General features: G+C 43.5%; 1 protein-coding gene across 2 annotated transcripts in view; it reads right to left on the bottom strand.

The window, feature by feature from the left end:
- The window catches only part of LOC148321111 (PHD finger protein 14-like), a 98,507-nt gene that overhangs the window by 38,514 nt on the left and 40,888 nt on the right, over positions 1–19,105 (bottom strand). The gene's annotated exons all lie outside the window — the stretch shown is intronic.

A 19,105-nucleotide genomic window follows, 5' to 3' on the forward strand; every position in this document is an offset into this window, starting at 1 on the left:
CTGACACAGTTCCAGTAAATTGGACTAGTCAAATTAAAAGTAGAAAAATGACAAAAATGACGCAACTGGACTCCTGCTAATTTTGTTTATTATTATTATTTTTTAAACAGTAAACAGTACTCACAAATATATGGCATATTATTTTATTTATTATTGCAACATCATGTAAGCCCATCCTTGCCACAGCGAAGCACTGGTGGCAAAAGCCAAACTCAGTCATGGCTTTTACTTTCATGACTTGGATTTACCACCCGTGAGTGAAACCTTGCTGCATGTTGATGCCTTTATTTTTGTTCAACTCAAAAATTAGGCACACAATCAGACATGACTTCAGGCTTTGATGCCAAAGAATTAACATGTTAAGTAAGCTGTATCCTGGAATAGCTGAACAAAATGAGGCTCAGCTGAAGAAAAGCAAGTGTGTTCTCCATAGACACAAGGCAGACATACACAACCACACTCAGACCTCTGAGAGCTTTAGCACACTTGATCGATGGTAACTGCTAATCAGCAGTCCAGGCTTCCTACCTCATGCGCCTCGTGATATGGAAGAAGAGGTGGCAGCCTATGTAAAATTTACTGTTTGCTGTGTTGTGACCGGAAATATACGGAAGCATATTGCATTCACTTGAGAAGAAAAAAAAAACAACTTGTTTTTCTGAGTAATTTTTTTGGGCCTTTGTTTTTTTGTATATTTTTTTTCTTCTCTGTTTTATGGAGTATTTTTTTCGGAGTAATTTTTTTTTCTGTTTTTCGGAGTAATTTCTTTTCTCTGTTTTTTGAAGTAATTTTTTTTTTACCTTTGAACTCCAAGTGACGTGTTGCCGACTCGCTTATGGCGGACTCCTCCCTGCTTACCTAAAACTGCCTTCAACTTTATACTTAAACCGTTTCAATTAAGGTAAGGCATGTACACATGTAACGCAAACATTTGTTGCGTTTTGTGCTTTTTAACTGTATACTTTATGTAGTAATAGGTATTTTGGACTACATGTCCCATAATGCTTTGTATCGAAGTGTTGTGGAAGGAACTTCCGGGTGATGACTAAACAAAGTGTTAACAAGAACACATTATTGAAATCGTGTCGCTTGACATGCTCCGTAAAACGATAAAAACCTATATTATGAGTAAAGTACACAGTTAAAAAGCACAAAACACAACGAATGTTTGCGTTACTAATTACTGTACATGCCTTACCTTAATCGAACCGGTTTAAGTATAACCAGGATGGCCGAGTGGTCTAAGGCGCCGCGTTCCGGACCCAGTCTCCCCAGGAGGCCTGGGTTCGAATCTCGTGGCTGCCAGGATGGCCGAGTGGTCTAAGGCGCCGCGTTCAGGACCCAGTCTCCCCAGGAGGCCTGGGTTTGAATCTCGAATTTCCCCATTGTGGGACTAATAAAGGCATTATTATTATTATTATATTATTATTATAAAGTTGAAGGCAGTGTCATGATTTGTATTTGTTATTTTTGGTTTAGTATTTGGTTTCATGTTTTGGCCTTGTATATGTGTCTTGTCTCGTCTTGTCTATTGTGTCCACCTGTGCTCGTTTACCCAAGCCCTAGTGTTAACCAATCCGGTCCTTCCAACCCTCCATGTCTTGTCCAGGTGCTCCTCGTTGTCTCGTCAATTTGTGTATTTAGTTCCCTGGTTGCTTTCAGTTCTTGTTGGTTCATTGTCATTTTAAGTGTCGCTTGTCCCTGTCGCTTGTCCCGGTTGCCTGTCCCTGTTGCCTGTCCCTGTTGCCAGTTCCTGTCGCCTCTCCCTGTAGTTGGTTTCCTGTCGTTAAGTTTTTCCAAGTTCCTTGTTTGCCTTAGTTTTCTGTTTAATAAATGCCCTTTAAGTTACCCCTGCCTGGCTTCCCTGCGTTTGGGTCCTCATCTTCCTCAACCCGACAGAATGAACCAACCTGTACTGGACCCAGCAGGAAGCTCACGGCAACGAGTTCGCCGTCGCCGCTCAAGCTGGTGCCCCCCTCAGCCTGCCGACCAACCCCTTCGTGTGAGTTCCATATGTTCCGCCAAGCCAGTTTGCCACTCTTCTTCGTCTTGTGTTAACATCTTTGATTACGACACCATTTTGTCCCCCCATGTTTTTGTTAATTCAGATTTAGATGATGACCCCTATTTTCAGTTGTCTGATTCTGAGTTTGACCCAGATTTTGATTTTTCTCATGAGTTTTCTTCTCCCAGTCAGTTTTTGTCACGGTTTCCTTTCGAGTCCTTTGAGTCCACACCTGAATCACACCCATCAGACCTTTACTTGGGCACCCGGTTGGCCATCTATCCTGGACCTCCGCGAGGTGGTCAACGACGGCGCCCGAGTAAAGGATCTGCCACCTCTCGTAATAGCACCCACTTTTTACACCCTGAGTCACGTTTTTCCGATTCACTTAGTTCACTTCGTCCGTCTGTTTCTGTACCTCGTCCACAGTCGGTTTCTGCACCACCTTCCGTTCGACCCACGTTTTGTAGCGCACGTTCACCAGCCCCTGTAGTCCCGGTCCCTCGTGTCCTTCGCGTCTCCCGTTCCCCTGAATCCCTATGGCGGCAGGCTGATAGGGATCCGGCCCCCGACCCAGCTCCTCACGAGCTGCAGCCTCCAGTGCCGGCCCCTCGCCAGCTGCAGCGTCCCGTCCCGGCTCCTCGCCAGCTGCAGCGTCCCGTCCCGGCTCCTCGCCAGCTGCAGCGTCCCGTCCCGGCTCCTCGCCAGCTGCAGCGTCCCGTCCCGGCTCCTCGCCAGCTGCAGCGTCCCGTCCCGGCTCCGCGCCAGCTGCAGCGTCCCGTCCCGGCTCCGCGCCAGCTGCAGCGTCCCGTCCCGGCTCCGCGCCAGCTGCAACGTCCCGTCCCGGCTCCTCGCCAGCTGCAGCGTCCCCTCCCGGCTCCTCGCCAGCTGCAGCCTCCCGTCCCGGCTCCTCGCCAGCTGCAGCCTCCCGTCCCGGCTCCTCGCCAGCTGGGGCCTCCCGTCCCGGCTCCTCGCCAGCTGGAGCCTCCCATCCCGGCTCCTCGCCAGCTGGAGCCTCCCGTCCCGGCTCCTCGCCAGCTGCAGCGTCCCGTCCCGGCTCCTCGCCAGCTGCAGCAAACCACGCAGCCTCCAGAGTCCCACTCGGGCTCACCGCCAGCTGCTGAACCCTGTTCCGGCTCCTCCCCAGCTGCTGAGCCCCGTCCCGGTTCCCCCCGAGCTGCTGGGGCCCGTTCTGGCCTCCCGAGAGCTGCTGACCCCCGTTCCGGCGCCTCGCCAGCGCTTCAAGTCCCTGTTCCGGCGGAGCACGTCCTGCGTCTGCCACAAGTCCCTGTTCCGGCGGAGCACGTCCTGCGTCCGCCACCAGTCCCGGTTCCGGCGGAGCACGCCACGCGTCCGCCACAAGTCCCTGTTCCGGCTGAGCACGTTCTGCGTCCGCCACAAGTCCCTGTTCCGGCGGAGCACGTTCTGCGTCCGCCACCAGTCCCTGTCCCCGCTGCGCCCGGCCCGCCGCCGCTCCAAGTCCCGGCCTCTGGTGCGCCCGGCCCGCCGCCGCTCCAAATCCCTGCCTCGGCGGTGCCAGACGGCCCGCCGCCACCCCACTTCCCTGTCCCGGCGGCGCCCGAGGACACGCCGTCGCTTCCCGTCGCTGCCTCGGCGGTGCTCGACGATCCGCCGTCGCCCCAAGCTCCTTTTTCGGCGGGACTCGACGATCCGCCGGCGCTCCAGTTTCCTGCCTGGGCGGTGGATGACGACCCGCCGTCGCTTCTCGTCTCTGCCACAGCGGCGCCCGACGAAGCGCCGCCGCTCCACGTTCCAGTCTCGGCGGCGTTCGACGACCGGTCGCCGCTCCACGTTCCTGTCTCGGCGGGGTTCGATGACCAGCCGCCGCTCTACGTTCCTGTCTCGGCGGGGTTCGACGACCAGCCGCCGTTCCACGTTCCTGTCTCGGCGGGGTTCGACGACCAGCCGCCGCTCCACATTCCATTCTCGGCGGCGTTCGACGACCGGCCGCCGCTCCACGTTCCTGTCTCGGCGGGGCTCGACGACCAGCCGCCGCTCCAAGTGCCTGCCTCGGCTGCGCCCGCCCCGTCGCTGCTCCAAGCTCCGGTCTCGGCTGCATCCGGCGTCCAGCCGCCGCGTCTCGTCTCAGCCTCGTCAGCGGACTCCATGCGGTGTTCGGGTCATCCTGGACGTCCGCCTAAATGGCCGCCCTTGGACTTATGCGTCTGTCCTCCCGGACGCCCGCCTGAATGGCCACGGCTAGACTCCCTGGTCTGGTTTCCCGGACGGCCGCCTGAAGGGCCACGGCTGGACTCCCTGGTCTGGCCTCCCGGACGCCCGCCTGACCAGCCTTGATTGCGGACTGTGGTCCCGCCTCCTGGCCCCCTTCCGCCCACCCTGATTTTGGACAATTTTCTTTTGTTTGTGTTTGGGACGTCTGGGATCCGTCCCTTAAGGGGGGGGTACTGTCATGATTTGTATTTGTTATTTTTGGTTTAGTATTTGGTTTCATGTTTTGGCCTTGTATATGTGTCTTGTCTCGTCTTGTCTATTGTGTCCACCTGTGCTCGTTTACCCAAGCCCTAATGTTAACCAATCCGGTCCTTCCAACCCTCCATGTCTTGTCCAGGTGCTCCTCGTTGTCTCGTCAATTTGTGTGTATTTAGTTCCCTGGTTGCTTTCAGTTCTTGTTGGTTCATTGTCATTTTAAGTGTCGCTTGTCCCTGTCGCTTGTCCCGGTTGCCTGTCCCTGTTGCCTGTCCCTGTTGCCAGTTCCTGTCGCCTCTCCCTGTAGTTGGTTTCCTGTCGTTAAGTTTTTCCAAGTTCCTTGTTTGCCTTAGTTTTCTGTTTAATAAATGCCCTTTAAGTTACCCCTGCCTGGCTTCCCTGCGTTTGGGTCCTCATCTTCCTCAACCCCGACAGGCAGTTTGAGGTAAGCGGGGAGGATTCCACCATAAGCGAGTCAGCAAGACGTCACTTGGAGTTCAGAGGTAAAAAAAAAATACTCCGAAAAACAGAGAAAAAATTACTCCGAAAAACAAAAAAAAAAAAAAAACAAAACTCAGAAAAATAGAAAATAATTCTCAAAAAAATTTGACCCAAGTGTTGTGTTGGAAGGTCATCTACAGAAGGCCGATTATGAAAAAACATTAATCATGATTATTTTGTAATAATTGAAAACACGATTATTCAAATGATTTTTGCACAAAACAAAAAAATAAGACAATTAATTTATTTTTATCTCGAAATAAAAAAGAGGTGCAAATGCATACATTCCAGAATAAATTCTTTGTAGAAACAAACCTTTTGTTCTATTCTAACATCTGAATAAACAATATCACTAGATTTTGAACTGAAGTATACTCACTATAGTATTAGACATTGTAAAATGAGTACTATTTTAACAATGTTTTACATACAGTGATATGTACTAAATATAATAATCATTTTTTACGATTATGCCAAATTTGTAATTTGTAATCGGGATTGAATTTTGATTAATTTCAGAGCCCTAATATACAGCACCGTATTTTCATGGCCAAAAGACGCGTCATATTAAAGGGCGCAGCATCAATTGTGGTTGTAATTTCTGTATTTATTTCTGGGCGCATGCTAGCTCCCATTTAGAGAAAGGCAGCTTTGTCAATGGCAGTACCACAGATGCTATAAGAGCTCTCATGACAACACAAGAAATCAACAACGGTGGGCAGGGATGTCACTAGTCACCACACTCCTTGGATTCACGGTTTTAAATCAAAACCAAAACTGAACAGCATACAAGCAAATAATGAAACAAAATAATACAATTAACACAAAACATGCATCTCTCATGCCATTCATATACCAAAAAGAAATAAAAATGATACAAAATGAGTACTGCAATGCATTCTGGGAGCCTTTCAGCCTCAGCCAATCAGATGTCTGGTTCGAGAGAAGTGAGTGGTGTGCGTTAGGCAGTGTTTTTTTTTTTTTTTTTTGCAGAGTCTGTTGACTAAATCTGAGGTGTTTCTTGCTTGCAATAACATGAATTATAAGACAGACTATGACATCGTGGACAGCTGCCCATTTGTCCAGCTTTCTTCCGCACGTATATCCTGGTCTGTTCTAACTGACTGTCTCAAACCACCACCAAAAGAGGTATTCACAGAATTTATTTGTCACAGTCAGTTCTGCGGACAGTGGTCTCAGACTTTGACCTGCAGGGTTGCCAACATGCAATCTGGAACGAGAATAGCTCGTGTACAGATCTATGGGTCTCAGTCTATACGCAAGTTGCGTCGCATTTCAAGGGCGCCTTGTTTGTTTTGGGGAATATTTCGGACATTAAAGTGCGCCTTATGGTCGCAAAAATACGCTACATAGATCATCTCACAAAAAGTGAATATAACCCTCACATTGTCTTATTTTATATTTTCTCTTGTGACAACATTCAATAAATATCAGTTTGCTACTTTTCATGTTCCACGTCTCTATGACATCACTGAGCTGATGGATGTTACACACCTTGTGCTACTTCATGTACCGTTTGAAGATGCATCATAGATACTCATATTTAGGTCTTAAGACATGCTTGGCTTGTCCATCACTTCAGAGCCCTGCCAAGCTAACATCCTAAACGTTCCAACTTCTTCAGCAATGCTGGAAGCACCCTTACATCTATTTTCAGAAGAGAACCTCTGGAGATGACGCTGAGCAAGTGGACTCGCTTGTCCTCAGCCTTAGGTCACTATGTTATTTTCAACCCGTGTGTGTGCGTGCGTGTGTGTGTGGGTGTGTGCGTGCAAGTTTGTGTGACATGGCGGCAGGAAGGGTTGATTCTAACCCTGTAAAGTACTTTTAAGTCTTTTTTTTTTATTTAATTCATTTTTCTTATGAAAAGCCCTTTGTCAATATTGACTGACTGACTGACCGAAGTGGAACCTGTCCTGTTAAATGATGGAAACTTTATCGGGCCATTGGAAGTCTTCTTACAAAGTAGGCCAAACTACTGTAAAGCTGTGTGTTAAAGAAATTTAAGTTTGTATGTTCATCTGTTAGTTTTGTTGTTTAGTTTGTCATCTTAGCAAGTTTCAAACTATAACTAATCTTACAGGCCCCCTTTGTTGCACATGCATTCGTATCTTTCTGGCCTCAAATTGAACTGTCCTATGGGTGCCAGGTACGGCTCCTCGCGAATGTGACTCCCCAACGCCAGAGCCCTTTTCTGTGAACACCTCCCTTGAGGTGTTGATGACCTCTTAGACCCTTAGCAGATAAAGAGAGACTCACTCGCTTCTAAGGCCGTAACTTATGACTTGGGGAGGTTCAGCACAAGGCTTGGTACCTCTAAAGCAACAATATCGTCATGGCCAGAGAGATAACTTGTATGTGTCAGGCCTTGTGAAAATACACCATACACCAAAAGATGTCTTGTAATCTGAAACCATTAGAATAGGCTGGAAGAGTGTGATGGAGTCAAATGTCAAGTTTCCCATTCTGTATTGCATATTCAAATTGCTTATGCTGATGCAAATAAAAACCATGTGTGCAGTCGAACACGCTGGCTTCGCCTCGGAGTTCGAGGGCTGCCCCGCGCGTAAATGACAGACAAACTTGGCTGGTTGATTCATTTGTTCAGGCTTGTTTTGATAGAAACATCCCTGACATTACTTGGTCCTTCGAATGCCGGATGAAAACGTGTGATCTGCGGTGGACGATTGACGACGACTGAAAACGGCGCCATCGTGAAAAGTCCTCTCTTCCAGGAGGCCAGTCCTCGGCCATCCTCCACCGGAGAGAACACAGACTTCATCCACGAACCGCGAGTGTCTCGACCAGCGGAGAGATTGTCACAGGTCAGTGGTTGTATACAACAGATAGTAAAAAACTTGAGTTTTTGGGTTTTTGAAGGATAGTAGGGTTTCAGGGAGTTCCTTTACCCGAAGAGATAGTACATCTTAGCTTCGTTATTTTCTGGAAGAAATACAGATTTAACTTTGCTATTTTGGAAGGCTTGTTGGAAGACTCGGGTAGTACAGAATTAACTGTTGTTTTTTTCTGGAAGGCAGATTAAGGCATTCCTTGTCTGGTAGAGAGTACAAGTGTAGTTGATTATATCTGCTCGGATAGTACAGAATTAACTGTTGTTTTGTCTGGAAGGCAGATTTAGGGGTTCTTATTTCTGGTAGAGTACAGATGTAATTATTACTATATTTGGAAGTGATAGTACAACGTTTATTTATAGAAGACGAAAATAGTTTATCTATTTTCACAGACACAGAAATGATCAATCTGTGAGTGTGTATGTGCATTGTATGAATGTCCAACGTTTGAGAAAACTAAAACTGACCGAGGGTTGTGAGTAAAAACACCCAGGAATACCCGCTCCAAATTGGGAGTAGAAGCTTGGTATTCAACCCAAAGTCAGGCAATTTGAATTTTTCTCAACACTGAGGAACCATAACTAGACACCATAACAATTAAGACTGTCAGAAATGGCGGCAAAATTGATGAAGGAAATTAACTGTCAACCTTCCGAATTTGAAATAAAGGAAAAATGTAGGTTAGCTGAAATTGAAAATTATTGATTAGCTTCTCGTTTGTAGCTGTTCAATGTTGAGAACTGTGTGTGTTGTTTTGTGGGCCCGTGTATATGTCTGTGTCTGACTATGTGTGTGTGTGAGAACAAAGAAGAGAAAGGGTGGGGGTTGAGTCAGTGAGCTGGAGTGTGTGCGAGTGTGTGGGGTGATCATTTAGGTGCGGATGTTTGAAAAAAAAAACTGTATGCAAAGTGAGTGAATGGTGTGATTGGGGATTACAAATACCATTTGGTATTTAATCCCATGTAATACAGTAGGATTATAAACAGCGGACTGTTGTGGATGTAATAGACAAGAAATCTCCACCTGAAAAAGTTGAAGTGAGAATTGCCACAACAGGAAAATTGAGTTGCTGTCCTACTGATGAGAAACCAGTTTTTAGAACACCCTAGGTGTTGACAAACTGGTCCAATTTTCTAAAATTGAGGTATTCGGTAGTATAGTAAAGTTCAGGGAAGCTTTACAGTGTAGAGATTGGAAGTTAATAAGAAAAGAAGAGGAATGTTTAAAGAAAAATGGAGAGTGTGTAGAGAAGGGATATGAACAATTAATGTGTGTCATAGTCAGATTTGCAAGTGGAAAACTGTAGAGAGTAACAAAATTAGAGCCTATGTGGTTGAGGTACGCAGAACACTGAGTTGGTTGCATGAGTTGAAGGAGAGAAGTAGGTGTTATGAAAGATTGAATGAAGGTTTTGAAAGTGAACATGAGGAATCTTTGCAAAAGCATAGGTGTTTCCTGATTTTGAAATTTTTAATTCAACACATTGGTAGCTTTGAGTGGTTGTGGAAAAACTACAGTGAATTTGGAAATTGGGAGAAGAAAAGCCTTTGCAGGAGGCAAAGAGGAGGGGTGGTCATAAATCAGGGGCGTGCAGAAGGAGCAGCCTGTGGAGAGGTCCCAGGTGCGGAGAAGGAAAGAGAGAGAGAGTTTAGTGATTGAAGGCTGTGTCATTTGAATGAGAGAAGGAGGATAGAAATTAGATCCTGCTTTTTGGTGAATTGAAGAAAGAGTTTATATTTCATATTTCAGTTGATAATTTTTGGATCAAAGTAGAACAGAAATGGAAAATGACACAGGAAAAAAGATGGAAATTTAGTTAGAAGGGCTATAAATTTCATTAAAGCATAGAAGGAATTAGAAACTACAATAACATTAATGGGCACTTGTCCACTTTAAGGTAAAATTGGTTAAAGTGAAATGAGTCAAAAGATTCGGAAAAATTGGAAATAAAATAGAATTAACAAGTTCACTTTTGTGATAAGAAATTTGTGATTAGGTGAAAAAGGAAAAGAAAATCACAGGTTTTTCGAATAGAACAACATAATTTAAATTGGCCAGCTTGTAAAATGGAAAAGAAAATCCTAAATTATGCAGAAAATAATGAACGTGTCGAACAGGAAAAGGAAAAAACTGAACGTCTTGATAAAAACATAAATTTTTCGGGACCGAGTCGTGATAACAAAGAAGAATTACGTGGACAAAAATACAAAAAAAGAAGTCCAGTTGACTTGTCCAAATTGTCACCCAAACATCAACAGTGGTTCAAGGAAGGCAAGTGTTTCAATTGCGGAAAAAAAGGTCATCTTGCTCGTCATTGTGGGGGAAAAGTTAAGCCTAGTCGACGCCGTGTTGACGAGTCATCTGATGATGAATGACTAGGCCGGGACCCCAGAGGGGCTTCGGACTGCGAGTTAATATCCAAACCTCTGGATTCCCCCTCTGACAATGACAGCGGGGAAGACATAGAGGAAGATATTAAACATATGTTTGACCACGAGAATTACTTAATGTGTCATCAAATTGAACCAACGATATAATCTGAACTAAAGATAAGATGCAGCTGTTAAAAAAGGAAAGTCACATATTTAGGCCGCATTTTGACTGAAAAGGGGCGCATTTTTGGGGACAAGCAAAAAGAAGTCGTTGCCCGAGCCCTAAAACCAATAACAAAGAAGTAAATAATGACCTTTATAGGTGTATGCAATTATTGCCAGGCATGGATTGCGAATTACTGAGAAATCACACGACCATTGCTGGACATCATTTATGACAAGCCAATGACATTTGAGAAGAAAAAAAAAATGTTTGAACACTTGAGGCTGACAAGCTTTTGAACTTGTCAAGTGTGAACTCATTGATTAAGATGTATTAGCACTACCAAATTACTATGAGCCATTTGAGCAAACAGTGACTTCAAAAATGGTTTCATGACCTTGTGTGGCTGCAGACGCGCAGGGCTCATGAAATCACTTGCATATTAGTCACAACAATTGGATCAAGCAGTCTTCACTGCTGCTTTAAGGAATCAAAAAATGACATTCCTTTTCCCACCACATTCACATTGCACGGCGACCTAATTGTCACATTACACTGATAAGGTGCGCTCAGCCCAGCGTCATTTTGTTTTCCGCACCATTAGAAGGCATCACACGACTGTGGAGCCGCTCCAAATTATCACGAACCCCCGACTTGACCTTTTGTTTTTTTTTACATTCTTTTTCCTTTTTCCTCCCGACTGGAGGAAATCAGACTTGTAACACAGACCAGGTGCGCTTTCAGACTGATAAGAAAGTGACTGAGAACCAAGGTTGTAGGAAGAAATCACGCTGACTTTTATGCGATGGGAGTATTAGTAGTCTGATACCAGCAGATAACTTGTAAAAGAGAAATTGTTCGGATAAGCAGGAAGAGCGTAGGCGGTTGTGAGCTAATTAAGATTTGGGGTTTTCCATTTTGTATGAGTTGTATGGTTACAATGTGGACTGACAAATGTTTATGTGTTCTGTCGACATTGGGCAAACGGCGCTTTAAAAAATCACAAAAGATGAAAGAAAAGTTGTGCATAAAGCACATCTAAATAAGTATTTGTAAACGCAAAATTCTCTGAACAGAAAATGACACGATTACAATTGAATACTGCCTCGCTGACAATGCAGCAAGGGGTAATGCACACACACACACACACGCAGCAAATCAACTTGACAATTTGATCTCACGCCAGGAAAAAATACACCACTAATTGAATGCACACGTTGGGAGAAAACAAAGGTGCAAACATTGCTGAGGACAGGATCAGCAAATTGGCAGATGGCAAATCCTGGCTGCCTAATTCATTGATTAGAGGAATAAGATGATTGACACACGAGCAGATAGTCGTGTGTCAACAGGCGGAAGTATGATATGAAATTGTTCCCACATATAGACTTTTCAACAAAAAACTTTTTTTTAGACAAAGTGTTAGTTGTTTGGGTTGCAATATTGTTTGGTTATAATTAATGTGTTTTCAAAATGGATTACGTTGTTTCCAACAACACATGATGTTAAAACAGTTGGAAAAAGTGTTGTGTAATCGAATTATCCTGACATTTGGAATTTCAAGAGTGATTTAAAGTGAAAATGATGCATTTTGTGAATAATGTTTGTAACAAGTGGGACAGTTGTTGCAAAATTGACTCAAAGCGTCATTTTGCATACAGTCTGCAGGACTTGTGGAACGCACGAATGGAACTGACTTATCAAGACAAAGAAAAAAAAAGAGACAATGGCCAGACTGTGTTTCAATCACAGCAATGAGGATAGTGACAGCCGAAGGAAGGACACTATCCCCTTTTTATCCTATATGGCCTCACACATAGACTCTCAGGTTCACCAGAACCACCAGCGACTGGCACATCTGTCCCAGTCCACATGAAAGACATGTTTGACCACAATTACTGGCCAGTGTGTTTTGATCCACAGATAAACCACGTCCATGTGGGAGACCAACTCTTCCTCAAGGTGCTGAAACGACCTCGTTGGGACAGTGAACGCTGGGACGGCCCTCATCAGGTGATTGCAGTGACCCCGACGGCAGCAAAAGTCGAGGGGCGTGGCGGCTGGATCCACCAGTCGCAGTGCAAGCTTCTCCGGTTCCCTGCTGACAGGCCGAGCGACGCTGGTCCCTCCGGGTAGGATCTCCACCACGTACACTCTCAGTGTACCGACGAAAGACCACAGTTGGAAAGAGGGTTTTCCGTGGCAAACACACCCCTCTTGGAAAGAGGGTTTTCCGTGGCAAACACACCCCTCTCGGAAAGATGGAGCGAGCCGCCGAACGGCGACTGGGCACAGCCCTGTCGACCAGATGCATCATCTACTTCCTTGCAGGGCTGTGCCTGGTGGAAATCAGCGCACGACCTCGAGACCAGGACGACATCGACGCATCCAAGTTGCACAGCCGCAGACTGCTGTCTACACTCATGTCGAAAAACCTGCAGCTTCTGACAAAAGACTCAGGGACACTGATTAATGTAACCTCTCTTTCACAAGAGTATGCCATTACCATTCCTCTGAATCAATTGCAGGCCCGCCGAACCCAGTTTGAAAAAGTCTCAGCAATACCAGATTATTCAGGAAGGGTTACACTAGAAGAACAATATACCGAAATAACTGACATGAGTCAGTGGCGAGGTTATTGGTTTTATCTAATGAGTGCTCATGGCGACAATATAAATTGGAGGTCCTGGTCAAATTATATCACTTCTGTTGATGGTGATTACTGATAAAAAATAAAAAGAAATCAAGGAGCACTAAATTGGCATAATAAAATTTGTATTTCCAAAGTCATGAATACTATGGAATTGAAGGTAGCTGCTCAGGTTTCTGTAGCCCTGTCCGAACACCAACCTATGTATACTGACTCCGAAAATGATGAGGACTTTACTGATATGTGAACCCTTTTTGATGACTTCACAGAAAAGCGTTGCAGTTGTGAATGTTTGATGTTCTGGGTTTATTTTGTACATACATGTATTGGACCAAAAACAGCTTTAGCTTTGCTTTATTATCTTTTAATTGTTATTATTTTTTTGGGCTTCTCGTTTGGGGCATGGGTTTCTACCCTTTTCTCCAAGAATTTTTGAGTTTTTGGGTAGTTTTTCTCCCCCCTCAAGCGACAGCCTTTGATGATGAGATTTGAAACTTGATAAACAGGAGGGATATGTTAAAGAAATTTAAGTTTGTATGTTCATCTGTTAGTTTTGTTGTTTAGTTTGTCATCTTAGCAAGTTTCAAACTATAACTAATCTTACAGGCCCCCTTTGTTGCACATGCATTCGTATCTTTCTGGCCTCAAATTGAACTGTCCTATGGGTGCCAGGTACGGCTCCTCGCGAATGTGACTCCCCAACGCCAGAGCCCTTTTCTGTGAACACCTCCCTTGAGGTGTTGATGACCTCTTAGACCCTTAGCAGATAAAGAGAGACTCACTCGCTTCTAAGGCCGTAACTTATGACTTGGGGAGGTTCAGCACAAGGCTTGGTACCTCTAAAGCAACAATATCGTCATGGCCAGAGAGATAACTTGTATGTGTCAGGCCTTGTGAAAATACACCATACACCAAAAGATGTCTTGTAATCTGAAACCATTAGAATAGGCTGGAAGAGTGTGATGGAGTCAAATGTCAAGTTTCCCATTCTGTATTGCATATTCAAATTGCTTATGCTGATGCAAATAAAAACCATGTGTGCAGTCGAACACGCTGGCTTCGCCTCGGAGTTCGAGGGCTGCCCCGCGCGTAAATGACAGACAAACTTGGCTGGTTGATTCATTTGTTCAGGCTTGTTTTGATAGAAACATCCCTGACACTGTGATTCTATTTTTTTTCAGTTAAAAGCCATGAGGTTTACTGAACGTCCAGTACCCGGTATGAGAGAATGTGCGCATGATCGTACCAAATAGTACCACCTGGTGCCCATTCATTACTGGGATCAATTTTTACATTTTTGCATGACCACAACCTCTTTAAAAATCACTAGCTGGCTAATTTACTATTCAAATCCGCTTACCTTATCATGGTCTTATTATGGTGCTAAGGGTTTCATCAAACCCAAGTTGTTTAACGGTTTGACTTCCCCTCTGTTCTCTGTCTGTGGTATTGCCCCCCCCCTCATAATGGTATGCCACAGTAGCAGGTGGGCGACGTGGGTTATGTGATGTCAGAATAAGGAAATACAGGCACGCTTGAACACACATTGCTGTCTCACGTCCCTTCATACACAAACAGTTAGTAGTGGCGCTTTTGACGCGTTCTGATGTAATTTTTTAGATGAACTTTTGGGCGCCTCACGAACACATTACACGCAAGCGGGCCAATTCGTGTGTTGGACTGAAAATAATCCACTTCCGTCCTTGGTTAAATGAGCCCTTTTTTATAATTTGTCACCCTCCACCACGCCCCAAAAATGGGCGTTTGGACCATTCCGCCCCTGGGACGGACTGTCCAGCTCTAGCTAAAGCCTATCCAATATGACCTTGGGTACGAGGCTGGTCTTCAGTCAATTACAGGGTACATGTTGACAAAACAAATATTCACACTCACATTGACACCGATGAAGAAGTTAGTGTCAATTAACCAAATAATTTGTTGATTTGGCATGTAGACTGCAGCGGTCTTGGAGAAGTCGACGTCTTGGGGAGCACCTAGTCATCCCACCATAAATTGTTGGAATTTAGCTTTAAATCAATGTTAGAATTTAATTTTAAACCAATGTAAACTCAAATTAGTAATCTGACTCCAATTCTGTGACTTTACCCAACTCTCACTCATCCAACAGGCATTAGTCTGTTTTTTTTTTGTTTAGTTTTTTTTGTAATGTTTCTGAATGGTGGTATTCCTTTTCAAAACTGTAACTCAGCTCCTATTTGGAGGCAATCCAAAAAATGTACAGGGAAACCAAATCAAGAAAATCATGCCTCATATTAAAAACGAGTTGAACTGCAGTTATTTACTTGACACACCTCAATATCCATTATGGACTGTATTTGATTTTGACTGTATTACCCAAGGTGACTTAAAGGCAAGGGAAGTCAGCTTTATTTATATAACACATTTGACACAGAATACAACTCAATGTGCTTCACACACGCAAAGACAACCTCATTAAGCATTTACAAAAAACAGTTAGCGACATTCAGAAGCAAAGCAGCGAAAACAAAAGGAGCTAATGAAACTTACGAAAAGAACGTATATTGACAGAAAACTTTAAAAATATTTAAAAGTAAAAGTAAAGTATCTAAACTACTCAATTTTCACACCCAAAAGGCGCAAATAAAAGTCTTATATTTGTTCCAAAATGGACGGGACACCTTATCATGTGTTGTGCCTTTTGTGTGCGCCAAAAATTACTGAAAATTCTAAAATCTGTAAATTTTGAGTGCCTTTGATGACGGGGTTTCCTTGCTATTAGTTTCATCCACAACACTTGTGTTTGCATGTTCTTGTGGAGCTGCTGGAGAATAAGTTTTAAAGCAATAATGAATAGCAACAAAATATTTAACAGACAGTGAAAACAATTCCATCTGTTGCTTCTGGCTCAATGTCACATACCAGATGGGGTACTTAGTGTCAAGATATCGTCCACAGAAAAATGTAATAAAATTCCGACCCAAGAGCTGCTTCACTCGGTGCATTTCATATTTGTTATGCATTGGGTGCCTCTTAGGGTAGTTTGGCTAATCATGAGCTGATAGATGCTTAGCCGCACAGATCGAAACTCTGCTCAGGTGAGAATACTAAAACTGCTGGCATCTTAGAAATCGCAGGGAAAAATCAAGCTATTAATTATGCACTTCTGAGCCACTTTAACAAGTGTGCATTGCTTCATAGCAGACGATATTAACAAAGTGCCAGTAACAGGATATTCATTTAGAGAAAGAGAAAGAGAAAAAGAAAGAGAGAGAGAGAGAGAGAGAGAGAGAGAGAGGGAGAGAGAGAGAGAGAGAGAGAGAGAGATTTGTGACATTCATTTTTCTGGGGTAAAAAGTCAAAAATGTTCTTTACAATAATATGTTCTATGCAGCCCTACTAGTTTAAAAATGGTATTGCGATGCATATTGTATTTCTAGATTATGACTTGAGCAGCATAATCCACCCGTTTTTAATCCATCTCAGGGGGCGGCCATTTTGCCACTTGTTGTGAAAGAATAACATCGTTAAATGAGCAAACCCAGAAAACAGGTGACCCAAGACTGCTCGTTATCTGAGGGTTTCCCACCACCCCAAAGTACATGGATGAGCCCAAAAAGTATTCTAGATTGGTGAGGCAAAATGAAAGTCTACATTTACAGGTCACTGAGTGAAAAGGCTAAAACCCAATGAAAAGAGAATGTGCGTATGAATTCCGAGAGTGTGAAAAGCCTTTATTTTTTCTGAAAAGAGAATGTCTTGGCACAGAAATGACATATGTATTAGGTCCGCCACAAACAATTATTTTGCTAATCGGATCATCTGTAAATCTCCCCAGCAAGCACCTGGCTTTATATCACCATCTGTAGTTTAATGCTGGAATTCTTTAACGTATGTACACATGAAAAATAGAGACAGTTAAGATGATAATGTATTCAATTTGTATTAAACTTTGCAGCTTGTACCAGCATTCGCAACATATTAATAAATGATAGGAGCAATTGAAATTGAAGGTGGTACTGTGGTCTTAACATTTTTAGCAGTAATGGTTTAGTGCATATTAAAATGGAACCAAGAACTATACACAAAGCTGAGATGCACAAAATATAAGAAAAATACAAAAACAAATATTTGTAAACATATTTCACTCTTCTTGGACACCAACCCTTTTTTAAAATTCCATTGCACTCTCTTATTTATTCATCTAATTTATACATTTGTCTGTATTATTGTTGTATTGCACTGGAGAGGGGAGCCCTCTAATCTCGTTGCACACTTGAGTACAATGACAATAAAGGGATTTCTAATTCTAATTCTAATTCTAAAGTAGAAGGGAGTGAAATCATATGAGTAAAATTAGGGAAATGCAGTCGGCTAAAGTAAACAAAAATAAATATTTGGATTGGTTTTTAATTTTGTTTTTATTTACCCTTTATCCAAAACGTTTTGTTTTGCTCCTCTAGTATGCATAATCTGAGCTACACATTCAAAATGTGGTATGAACCTGGAATAGATAAAAACCCTTTAAAGAGGGAGCAACATAATTTTTTAGCACTTTAAATTAGAATATTCTAGCTCCCTAGGTAGGTTATGTCTTTTATTGTTATGTGTTGCCATTAAGGCCTTGTGGCAAATAGTTCGTGTTTTTTTACTATGAGTGCTGAGATTTCCGAGTTTTTATATGCAACACTCTGTGCTTGGTCAAGACTCGCGACTGACCAGGAGGTAGCACATGTGCTTTAGTGGTTCAATGTCTAACGCGGCAATTTAGAAACTGTGTTATGGTTTTTAATAAACCTGAGTTTGCAGACTAATGCCGTCATAATCCCAGAACGTTACAATATGTTAGCGTACAACAACAAGACATACGTGTGACGTTCCATCAGACACACACCATCGAACAACAAGCTTCCAGAAAATAATATCCTCATGTCAGAAATAAAATCAAGCATCAGTTATAACAAGCTTCCTTTTTTTGGATGCTCGTTTATCACTGCTGTGCTGCTATGAAAGGGAGGTTCACAACGTATTTTGTAATTTTGTGAAATAACCCCGGACTTTCAGACTGGGTTGCTTACGTGGGCCTTGTTCAATTACGGTATCCACAATGCTTCAGTTTTACATCACGGACGACCCGGATTAGCAATAATGCGCATGTGTGTTGCAGATGGTCATACTTATATATAAATAAATGGCGCACCGACTATTAAAAGTAATTGCCAACGATTTTTAGCGTCAAAGGCGTCGTGATAATTAGACTAATCTTGGCAGCCTTAATACCTAATTCATTTTCATGATTCATGTAAACATGATTGTATTTCTGGTAGCCTTTGTAGACATATTTAAAACTAAATACAGGAGAGAATCAGCGAGCTCCACATGGGTTCAATAACTTGCTGAAAGCCACCTTGGTGGGACTCAGGACGCATTTCTGCCTTTCGTCAACAACCAATCATGCTTCCACAATACTTAAGTCAGCAAGGGCCCATATTTGCTTTTGTATCCAGGTCGTGGTGTCTTTATTTTGTGTCCTCATCCAGTCTTGTACCCATGTCTCAGACAAGCCTTTTCAAAAATAATGCTGAGCACGTAAAAATTGCTGGGACATGTTATTGCTTCTTTTCTTTTCTTGTTTTTTTTTGTAACTGAGCCCGACAACAATACGGACTGTTGGGGGTGTTCTTGCAACAAGAGCAAAGTTCCCTGGAGTTCCCAGAGGGGTGTGAGAAGGTCAAATATTGGCAGTGAGGAAAAAGCAAAGCGGAGGTGAACAACTACCCTGCCAGTGCCACAAAGCTGTCAGATCAGAATCTTGAAAGTCTCTCGGGGGCGGCTGTAGAAGGCTCTATATCACTGGATTAAAGCATGGTCGGCTCAGATAAGTAGGATGCGGCGTAGGGTTCAGTTAAAAAAAAAATGGAGCAGCAAGCATCTTTTAGTTTACTTTTCTTCACTACAGAAGTCAGACAACAGACTTAAAATCATATCCTTGCAAAAAGAAAAAGATTATCAAGCAAAGTTTAGTACGTTAGATTTATCCAGCAACAGCACACCTCGACTTGAGTCCCACATAGAAATTAATCCATCTCCTCTTTCCTAAATCTCTATTGTTTT

Source organism: Idiotropiscis lumnitzeri, chromosome 16 (genome assembly GCF_059441095.1).
Source record: "Idiotropiscis lumnitzeri isolate Australia: NSW breed Sydney's pygmy pipehorse chromosome 16, RoL_Ilum_1.0, whole genome shotgun sequence".
Taxonomy (NCBI): Eukaryota; Metazoa; Chordata; class Actinopteri; order Syngnathiformes; family Syngnathidae; genus Idiotropiscis; species Idiotropiscis lumnitzeri.